The sequence below is a fragment of the Apium graveolens genome, chromosome 5 (genome assembly GCF_009905375.1).
Source record: "Apium graveolens cultivar Ventura chromosome 5, ASM990537v1, whole genome shotgun sequence".
NCBI lineage: Eukaryota > Viridiplantae > Streptophyta > Magnoliopsida > Apiales > Apiaceae > Apium > Apium graveolens.
The window spans coordinates 268,464,784-268,473,893 of NC_133651.1; the positions used below are offsets into that span (position 1 = coordinate 268,464,784).

Sequence of the window (9,110 nt, forward strand, 5' to 3'; positions counted from 1 at the left end):
TGAACTTCAAGACCATGAATTCTTTGGTTAAGAGGGAATTGGTGAGAGGATTGCCCGAGATGGAATTTAGTCCTGATGGACTTTGTGAAGCATGTGAGAAGGGAAAGTCAAAGAGGGCATCACACAAGAAAAAGACAATGACTGACATCACTGAACCACTACAACTCCTTCACATGGATTTGTTTGGTCCTGTCAACGTCATGTATATGTCAAGAAAGAAATATGTCTTAGTGATTGTTGATGACTATTCCAGATACACGTGGGTGTTATTCTTACATTCAAAGGATGAAACACCTGATATGATTATTTATCACATCAATAAGATTGAGTTAGAAGCTGGAGTGCCTGTGCGAACAATCAGATCAGATAATGGCAGAAAATTCAGAAATGCAAAGCTGAATGATTTCTGTGTCGAGAAGGGCATCTCAAGACAGTCTTCAGTACCAAGGACTCCACAATAAAATGGAGTAGTTGAGAGGAAGAATCGAACATTGGTGGAAGCTGTAAGGACTATGCTTAATGAAGCCAATCTTCCTACTTACTTTTGGGCTGAAGTAGTTAACACTGCATGTTATACTCAAAACAGAACCTTGATCAACAAGATATATGAGAAGACCCCTTACGAGTTAATGGCCAACAAGAAACCATCAGTGAAATACTTTCACGTGTTTGGAGGAAAGTGCTTTGTGCTCAAGGACGATAAGCATCTTAGAAAGTTTGATGCTAAAGCTGAAGAAGGTATCTTTCGGGGCTATTCTTTGGAGTCAAAGGCTTACAGGGTGTATGTGATTAGTGATCAAAAGGTTGTGGAAATCCTGATAAGTGGATTTTATATCCACTTGGAATGCTTCATTACAAGCTTAAATTGGTGTTTTTGACTCAAGTTGTTGGTATTTTGATGTGTTTTTGTATTATTGCATTTCAGGTATCAGTTAAATGAAAAAGGAGCTTTTAAAGGTAATATGATGAAAAGTAATCATAATTGGAAGCCTATGCCATTGTCAAGTTGTATAGAATCTCTTCAGCTTCGCGTAGGCAGTTGAATCGCCTAATTCTGATGAGTAGAACTCAATTTATGGCCAAAATAAGATTCATCAAAATTTTTCTAGACAGGCTGCAGGCGCCCACCTGCTGGAGGAGGCGCTCGCCTGCTGGTGAAGGCGCCCGCCTGCTGGTGGAGGCGGCCGCGTGTTGATGCACGGCTGACTTAGCTGGTTTTGCTTAAAAGCCTTTTTGAGTGGAATTTGACGATTTTAAGGGTCCAGGTCCAATATGGCTTATATATACTTAAAAAAAGGGTTTTCATTATCCGGGAAGATTGGGATACCAAGGAGAAGACCTAGAAGCACAAAACAACTCCGAAAAAGATCTTGTTTTTAATTTGTGATTCTTTGAATTAGTTGTAACTTTGGATGCTCGTGTTCGTTCTTGTTGAACCTAGATCTCGTTTATTCATGCTTTGATTATTATTCAGTTTATTAAGACCTTTTTTTATACCATGCTTTCATTGGAACCCATGGTGACGATGAGTTCGATTATGAACTAATCGTTGTCATGGGATTCTAGCGGATTTACTTATGGATTTCAATAATTAATTTGTTTCGATATCTTGGTGTGTGGTGATTGATTGATATCCTAGTATTGGTTGTGCTTATTCATCTTATGTGCGTAGCTAACATATAAGATATCGTGTTAATCTCTATTAAAGCGACAGTGAATATAGAGGTTTAGAACTTGCCATGCTAACATAGGTTCATGTATTTGTTATGCATGATTCGTTGGTAATTTTAACCATCTTACTTGCCCTGTGTAATCATGATAGATAACTTGTGGTTAAACCGTTATGTTGTCAAATTCTATAGACATATGGAGTCTCAATATAATTGGTGCCTATTCAGCTTCTATCTCTTTTGTGGATGTCTGGTAGAATGGTACTCGTGCAACGAAAGTTGGCATTTATCAGTTTCGTGTTATCTGATTAGTCTCATCACCATCACATGCTAAGGTTAAGAATGAAAAGGCTATTGACTGAAGTATTTAATGAAGTTAGAATCCCATGTTTGTCATATATAGTAATTCAACCTCAATTCTCTTAGTTAATGTTATTTAGTATAATCTCTTAGTTTAATAAAAACCCAATTTGTTATTTGTCTTAGCATTGAGCGATAACCATACATTGTTGCATAGGTGCATAAATTGAACTTAACCTAAACCAGTCTCTGTGGGAACGAATCTGATTGATATCTTATACTACTTGTGAACGCGTATACTTGCGTGAATATTAGCACGTGTTTTTGCCCTAACAACTTTTTGGCGCCGCTGCCGGGGACTCGGTGTTAATTTTTAGTTTATGTGCTTGTCATCAGTGGTTGTTAAAGTTCACTGACTCGGATTCTTGTACTTTCATGGTTTATTTGTTTGTGTTTCAGGTACTCATTACAATGGGAGATCCATTAGCACGAACGAAAGCCTTGATAGATTTTTCTCAACCCAAGATCAATGACATTCAATCTAGCATTGTCAGGCCAGCTATCACAACTAATACCTTTGAGATCAAGCCTGGCATAATTCAATGGGTGCAGAATTCAATCCAGTTTGGGGGTTCTTCAACGGAAGATCCTAATATGCACATTAGGGATTTCATTGAGATCTACGACACTTTCAAGTTCAATGGTGTTTCTGAAGATACTGTGAAGCTGAGACTATTCCTATTCTCTCTTAAGGATAAGGCTAAGAGCTGGTTACACTCTCTACCAGCTGGTTTGATTACTACTTGGGAAGATCTTGCTCAGAAGTTTCTTACTAAATTCTTCCCTATGGCGAAGACAGCTGCAATCAAGAATGCTCTTACTCAATTTGCGCAGCAATCAAGAGAATCTTTATATGAAGCTTGGGAGCGCTACAAGGAGATGCTTAGGAAGTGTCCTCATCATGGAATGCCTGATTGGATGATCATCAATTGTTTTTACAATGTGTTGAGAGTACAGTCCAGACCCATGCTCGATGCAGCAGCAGGCGGAGCATTATCGGCAAAGAGCTATGAGGAAGCTTATGATCTAATTGAACTGATGTCTACTAATGAATATCAGTATTTAACCCAGAGATGTCCACAGGGCAAGGTAGAAGGAGTTCTTGAAGTGGATACAGCTATGGCTATCACTGCTGAACTAAAAGAGTTGTCTATGAAGATCGATTCTCTGGCTAACTTGGGTGTTAATCAGATAACCAGTGTTTGTGAGCTATGTTCAGGTTCGCATGCGACGGAGCAATGCGCTATATCTAGTGACTCAGCTCAGTTTGTGAGCAACTTTCAGAGATCGCAACAACCAGTTCCAGACACTTATCATCCTGACAACTGGAATCATCCTAACTTCAGCTGGAGCAATAATCAGAATGCGATGCAACAGCCGTTCCAGCAGTTTGGAAATAAACAATTCAACCCTCCTGGTTTTCAGCAACAACTCCAACTTCAACAACAAACTCATGATGCAGGTCTATCTTCGAATAAAAAATCTGAATTGGAGGAGTTGAGGCTTATGTGCAAAAACCAGGCTCTTATATGCTAAAGCCAGGCTGTTTCTATCCAGAATCTAGAGAACCAGATAGGACAAATTGCTAACGCCTTATTGAATCGACCACCAGGAACGCTTCCTAGTGATACAGAAACAAATCCAGGCAAGAGGGAAGTTGAAGAATAGGTGAACGCCATCACCTTAAGGTCTGGAAAGGTCGCAAGCCCCCAAATTCAGCAAGATGAAGAGCCTGAAAAATCTCAAGTTTCAGAAAATGCAGTTGTGGCTGAAGAAGAAGTGCAGAAGGAAGCAGAGGTGGAACCAAGGAAGACTACTATGGAACACACTCCTCCTGAGGGTAATACAGGGGAGAAACAGATCTATCCTCCACCTCCTTTTTCTAAAAGGCCGCAGAAGCAGAAGTTGGATAAGCAATTTGCTAAGTTTCTGGAGGTGTTCAAGAAACTTCTTATCAACATACCTTTCGCTGAAGCTCTTGAACAGATGCCTAGCTATTCGAGGTTTATGAAAGGTATTCTCTCTCAGAAAGTGAAGCTCGATGACTTAGAGACCGTTGCTCTTACGGAGGAATGCAGTGCTGTGCTGCAACAGAATTTGCCTCCGAAGTTTAAAGATCCTAGAAGCTTCACTATTCCTTGTACTATCGGAAACTTGTCGTTCGACAAATTTTTATGTGATTTGGGAGCTAGCATAAATCTGATGCCCTTATCTATCTTCAAGAAGCTTGATCTTCCTGATCCGAAACCAACATACATGTCATTGCAACTAGCTGACCGTCCATCGCGTATCCACGAGGTATAGTGGAGGATGTCTTGGTCAAGGTGGATAAACTCATCTTTCCTGCTGACTTTGTAATTCTTGATTTCGAGGAAGATAAGAAGATTCCCATTATTTTGGGAAGACCAATCTTGGCTACAGGCCGAACTATGATCGATGTGCAAAAAGGAGAGCTTTCGATGAAGGTTTACGATCAAAAGGTCACTTTTAATGTGTTGAAGGAAATAAAGTTACCCACAGCTAAAGAGGAGTGCTTTAAAGTAGAGTGGGTCGACTCTGTAGTAAATTCAGAGCTTGAGCAATTGGCAAAGTCAGAGACCTTAGAGAGATCCTTAATGGGGAAATCAGTTATTGATGACAAAGAAGGAGCAGAGCAACTACAGGTTTTGAATGCACCTCCGTGGATGAGGAAGTTGGATTTGCCATTCGATTCTCTTGGGTTAGCAGAGCTAAAAATTTCTCAGGAGCATTTTGAACCATTTATTCAAGAAGCTCACACACTTGAGCTCAACCGAAAGCCAGATCACTTGAGTTATTCATTCTTAGGTGCACCCCATGATAAGGGGTTGGGATATATTTTTAATGATGTAGAGAGTGGCTGGACGGATCTTCCAGTGCCTACAGAGGGTTCTTCTCATGCGCCACATACAATTGATAGGACTGGTGTTGGTGATGAGCAGTATAGGCGAGTAATTAGGTGTATGGAGGCCATGCACAACATTTTACTGTAGATTTGACACAGGCTTTGGGCACTATTTTCCGAGACACTGGTGGCGAGGTTGATTGGCCACCTAATCCTCCACCCGAGGAGGGTGATCTTTCCGACGATTAGGTATGCCTGAAATCCTTATTATTACCTTCAATGAGGACATTGAAAATTTTAAGTTTGGGGGTGATAATATAAGGATTAGTAGTGTGTGTGTCCATATAGATTCATATTGCATGTTTAGTTGTAGTTCATTCATATTTTTGCATGATTGTTCATTTAGGACACATTTGTTTATTTTTATGTGATTTCATATAGTTGCATTTGCATGCATATTTAGCATGATCCCTTGAGATGAACTATGATATTTGATAAGTTGATGTTGATTTGAGTGTGGTGATGATGAATAGAGGGATGTTTAAGTCCTAATGAATTGATTTGCATGCCAGAAACAAATATTTTCACAAAGTCTTATAGGGTTGCTTTTGATCTAGATCATGATCATACTTGTTTGTTGTTGAGATTTAATCACTTGGTTATATTTAGAATTTGTGATATTCTCGTAATGACGTAAAATCACTAATTTTTTTATCTGGAGAAAAACTTGGATTTCATTGTTAGTTGTTGTAAGGCTAGGCGTCAAATGGCTAGTAGCCGACTCATAGTTTTATGAGTAGTCTAGGGTTGAATAAGATGGAGCGAAACACACTCATTCAGAAATTATTGAAAAAAAGAAAAAAGAAAAAAGAGAAAAAAAAAGAAAAAAAGTATGTGTTTATGCATAATTGATCGAGAGTGAGCTCTTTAATACTCGAGTTATTAAGTTTTAGGGGACTTTGTGCCTAGTGACCTAAGGCTTTTATAATCTGGTATCCGCTAACCTAACGCTCGCTACATGGGTATTATTGCATAAGTCTTTTGGGACCTCATTCATTGCACGATCAAATAAGCATCTTTGTTATGTATTCAATAATAGTGTGAATCCTTGTATAACTCTAGTAGAAAGGAGGTGTTGTGAGTCATAATATGTTTATTTTCTATTATGTTTATAAACTTTTGATTGTTTCGATGATAGATAAGTTATGGTTATTGATCTAGTATCGAGAGATATCTGTTAAGCATTCCACACACGCACATTTCTGGTTTGTGAGTTGGTTTGTGGGATTTATTCGAACTCTGTTTTAAGTCATTGCATTCTTAGAGGCATTGGCTTATTCATTTGGTTATGGTTATTCTGAGGGGATCGATTGCATTATCCTTTAGTTGCATTCACGTAGTTGCATTCATACATTAGGTTTGTTTTGTAGTTTTGAGTCTGTTTATGCTTGAGGACAAACATCGATTCAAGTTTGGGGGTGTGATAAGTGGATTTTATATCCACTTGGAATGCTTCATTACAAGTTTAAATTGGTGTTTTGGACTCAAGTTGTTGGTATTTTGATGTGTTTTTGAGTTATTGCATTTCAGGTATCAGTTAAATGAAGTAAGGAGCTTTTAAAGGTAATATGATGAAAAGTGATCAGATTTGGAATCCTAGGCCATTGTCAAGTTTTAGAGAATCTCGTTAGCTTCACGTGGGCAGTTGAATCGCCTAATTCTGACGAGTAGAACTCAAGTTATGGTCAAAACAAGATTCATCAGAATTTTCCAGACAGGCTGCAGGCGCCCGCCTGCTGGAGGAGGCGCCCGCCTGCTGGTGGAGGCGTCCGCCTGCTGGTGGAGGTGGCCGCGTGCTGTGCGCGGCTGACTTTGCTGATTTCGCTGAAAAGCCTTTTTTGAGTGGAATTTGACGATTTTAAAGGTCCAGGTCCAATATGGGCTTATATATACTTAAAAAAAAGAGTTTTCATTATCCGGGAGGATTGGGATACCAAGGAGAAGACCTAGAAGCACAAAACAATTCCGAAAAAGAAGATCTTGTTTTCAACTTGTGATTCTTTGAATTAGTTGTAACTTTGGATGCTCGTTTTCGTTCTTGTTGAACCTAGATCTCGTTTATTTGTACTTTGATAATTATTCAGTTTATTAAGACCTTGTTTTATACCATGCTTTCATTGGAACCCATGGTGACGATGAGTTCGATTATGAACTAATCGTTGTCATGGGATTCTAGCGGATTTACTTATGGATTTCAATAATTAATTTGTTTCAATATCTTGGTGTGTGGTGATTGATTGATATCCTAGTATTGGTTGTGCTTATTCGTCTTATATGAGTAGCTAACATATAAGATAGCGTGTTAATCTCTATTGAAGCGACAGTGAATATAGAGGTTTAGAACTTGCCATGCTAGCATAGGTTCATGTATTTGTTATGCATGATTCGTAGGTAATTTTAACCATCTTACTTACCCCGTGTAATCATGATAGATAACTTGTGCTTAAACCGTTATGTTGTCAAATTCTATAGACATATAGGGTCTCAATATAATTGGTGCCTATTCAGCTTCTATCTCTTTTGTGGATGTCTGGTAGAATGGTACTCGTGCAACAAAAGTTGGCATTTATCAGTTTCGTGTTATCTGATTAGTGTCATCACCATCACATGCTAAGGTTAAGAACAAAAAGGCTATTAAATGAAGTATTTAATGAAGTTAGAATCCCATGTTTGTCATATATAGTAATTCAACCTCAATTCTCTTAGTTAATGTTATTTAGTATAATCTCTTAGTTTAATAAAAACCCAATTTGTTATTTCTCTGAGCATTGAGCGATAACCATACATTGTTGCATAGGTGCATAAATTGAACTTAACCTAAACCACTCTCTGTGGGAACGAATCTGATTTATATCTTATACTACTTGCGAACGCGTATACTTGCGTGAATATTAGCGCGTATTTTCGCCCTAACAAAGCCTTAATGTAACATTTGATGACGCCAAGCTCCCAAGTATTCAGAAGGAAGATGACAGTGATAATCTTGATGTTGAAGATCTTTCTGATGGAAAAGATGAACCTGAAATTGTTCCAGACAACAATGGCAATGGCAATGATCCTGATGATCATAATTCTGATGCAGATTCTGAAAGTAATGGTCATGAGACAAGTCACACTATCTCAGGGACCAGTCCTCAATCTTCAGATTCTGTAGATCAAGCTGACAATAACTCAGGGGGAGCAGAACAAGGAGAAGAACAAGGATACGGTAGTCAGACTCCACACAATTCTGGAAATGCTGGGTCATCAAGGGCTAGTCTACCAAGATATAAAGTATGGAGTAAAAACCACCCTCAGAGATAGTGGAGTGAAGACTAGAAGAGCTACATCAAATGAATGTTTCTATTCTGGGTTTCTATCTCAAATGGAGCCAAAGAAAGTAGATGAAGCTCTTGGAGATCCTGATTGGGTGATTGCTATGCAAGAGGAACTCAATCAGTTCGAACGACAGAAAGTGTGGAAGCTTGTACCCGGACCTAAAGACAAATCAGTGATTGGCACTAAATGGGTTTTTAGAAACAAGCTTGATGAAAATGGAATTGTAACAAGGAACAAGGCGAGACTGGTTACTAAGGGATACTCTCAATAAGAAGGGATTGACTATAATGAGACCTTTGCACCAGTTGCTAGACTTGAAGCCATCAAGATGTTTTTAGCATTTGCAACACATTCAAAATTCAAGGTATATCAGATGAATATGAAAAGTGCTTTACTGAATGGTGAGCTTGAAGAAGAGATCTATGTGGAGCAACCCCCTTATTTCATAGATCCCGAGTTTGAAGATTTTGTCTATTTTCTCTTCAAGGCTCTTTATGGTCTAAAGCAAGCATCGAGAACATGGTATGACACTCTCTCAGAATTTCTTCTTGAAAGTGGTTTCACTAGAGGTGTCATAAATAAGACTCTGTTTCATAAGAATCATAAAGATGATGCCATATTTGTGCAAGTTTATGTTGATGACATTATATTTGGGTCTACGAATGATGCACTTTATGCAAGGTCTGCTAAGCTTATGCAGAGTAGGTATGAAATGAGCATGATGGGTGAGTTGAGCTACTTCCTTGGATTATAAGTGAGTCAAAAATCAGATGGTATCTTTATTTTTCAAACGAAGTATATCAGAGATCTTCTGAAGAAATATCAGTTGAAAGATTCAA

General features: G+C 38.6%; 1 non-coding gene across 1 annotated transcript; it reads right to left on the reverse strand.

Moving 5' to 3' along the window:
• Positions 1-2,831: 2,831 nt before the first annotated feature.
• On the reverse strand, positions 2,832-2,938 carry LOC141663270 (small nucleolar RNA R71). Its single transcript, XR_012551347.1, has one exon. It is a non-coding gene; the product is annotated as a small nucleolar RNA R71 (small nucleolar RNA).
• Between the last annotated feature and the right edge of the window lie 6,172 nt (positions 2,939-9,110).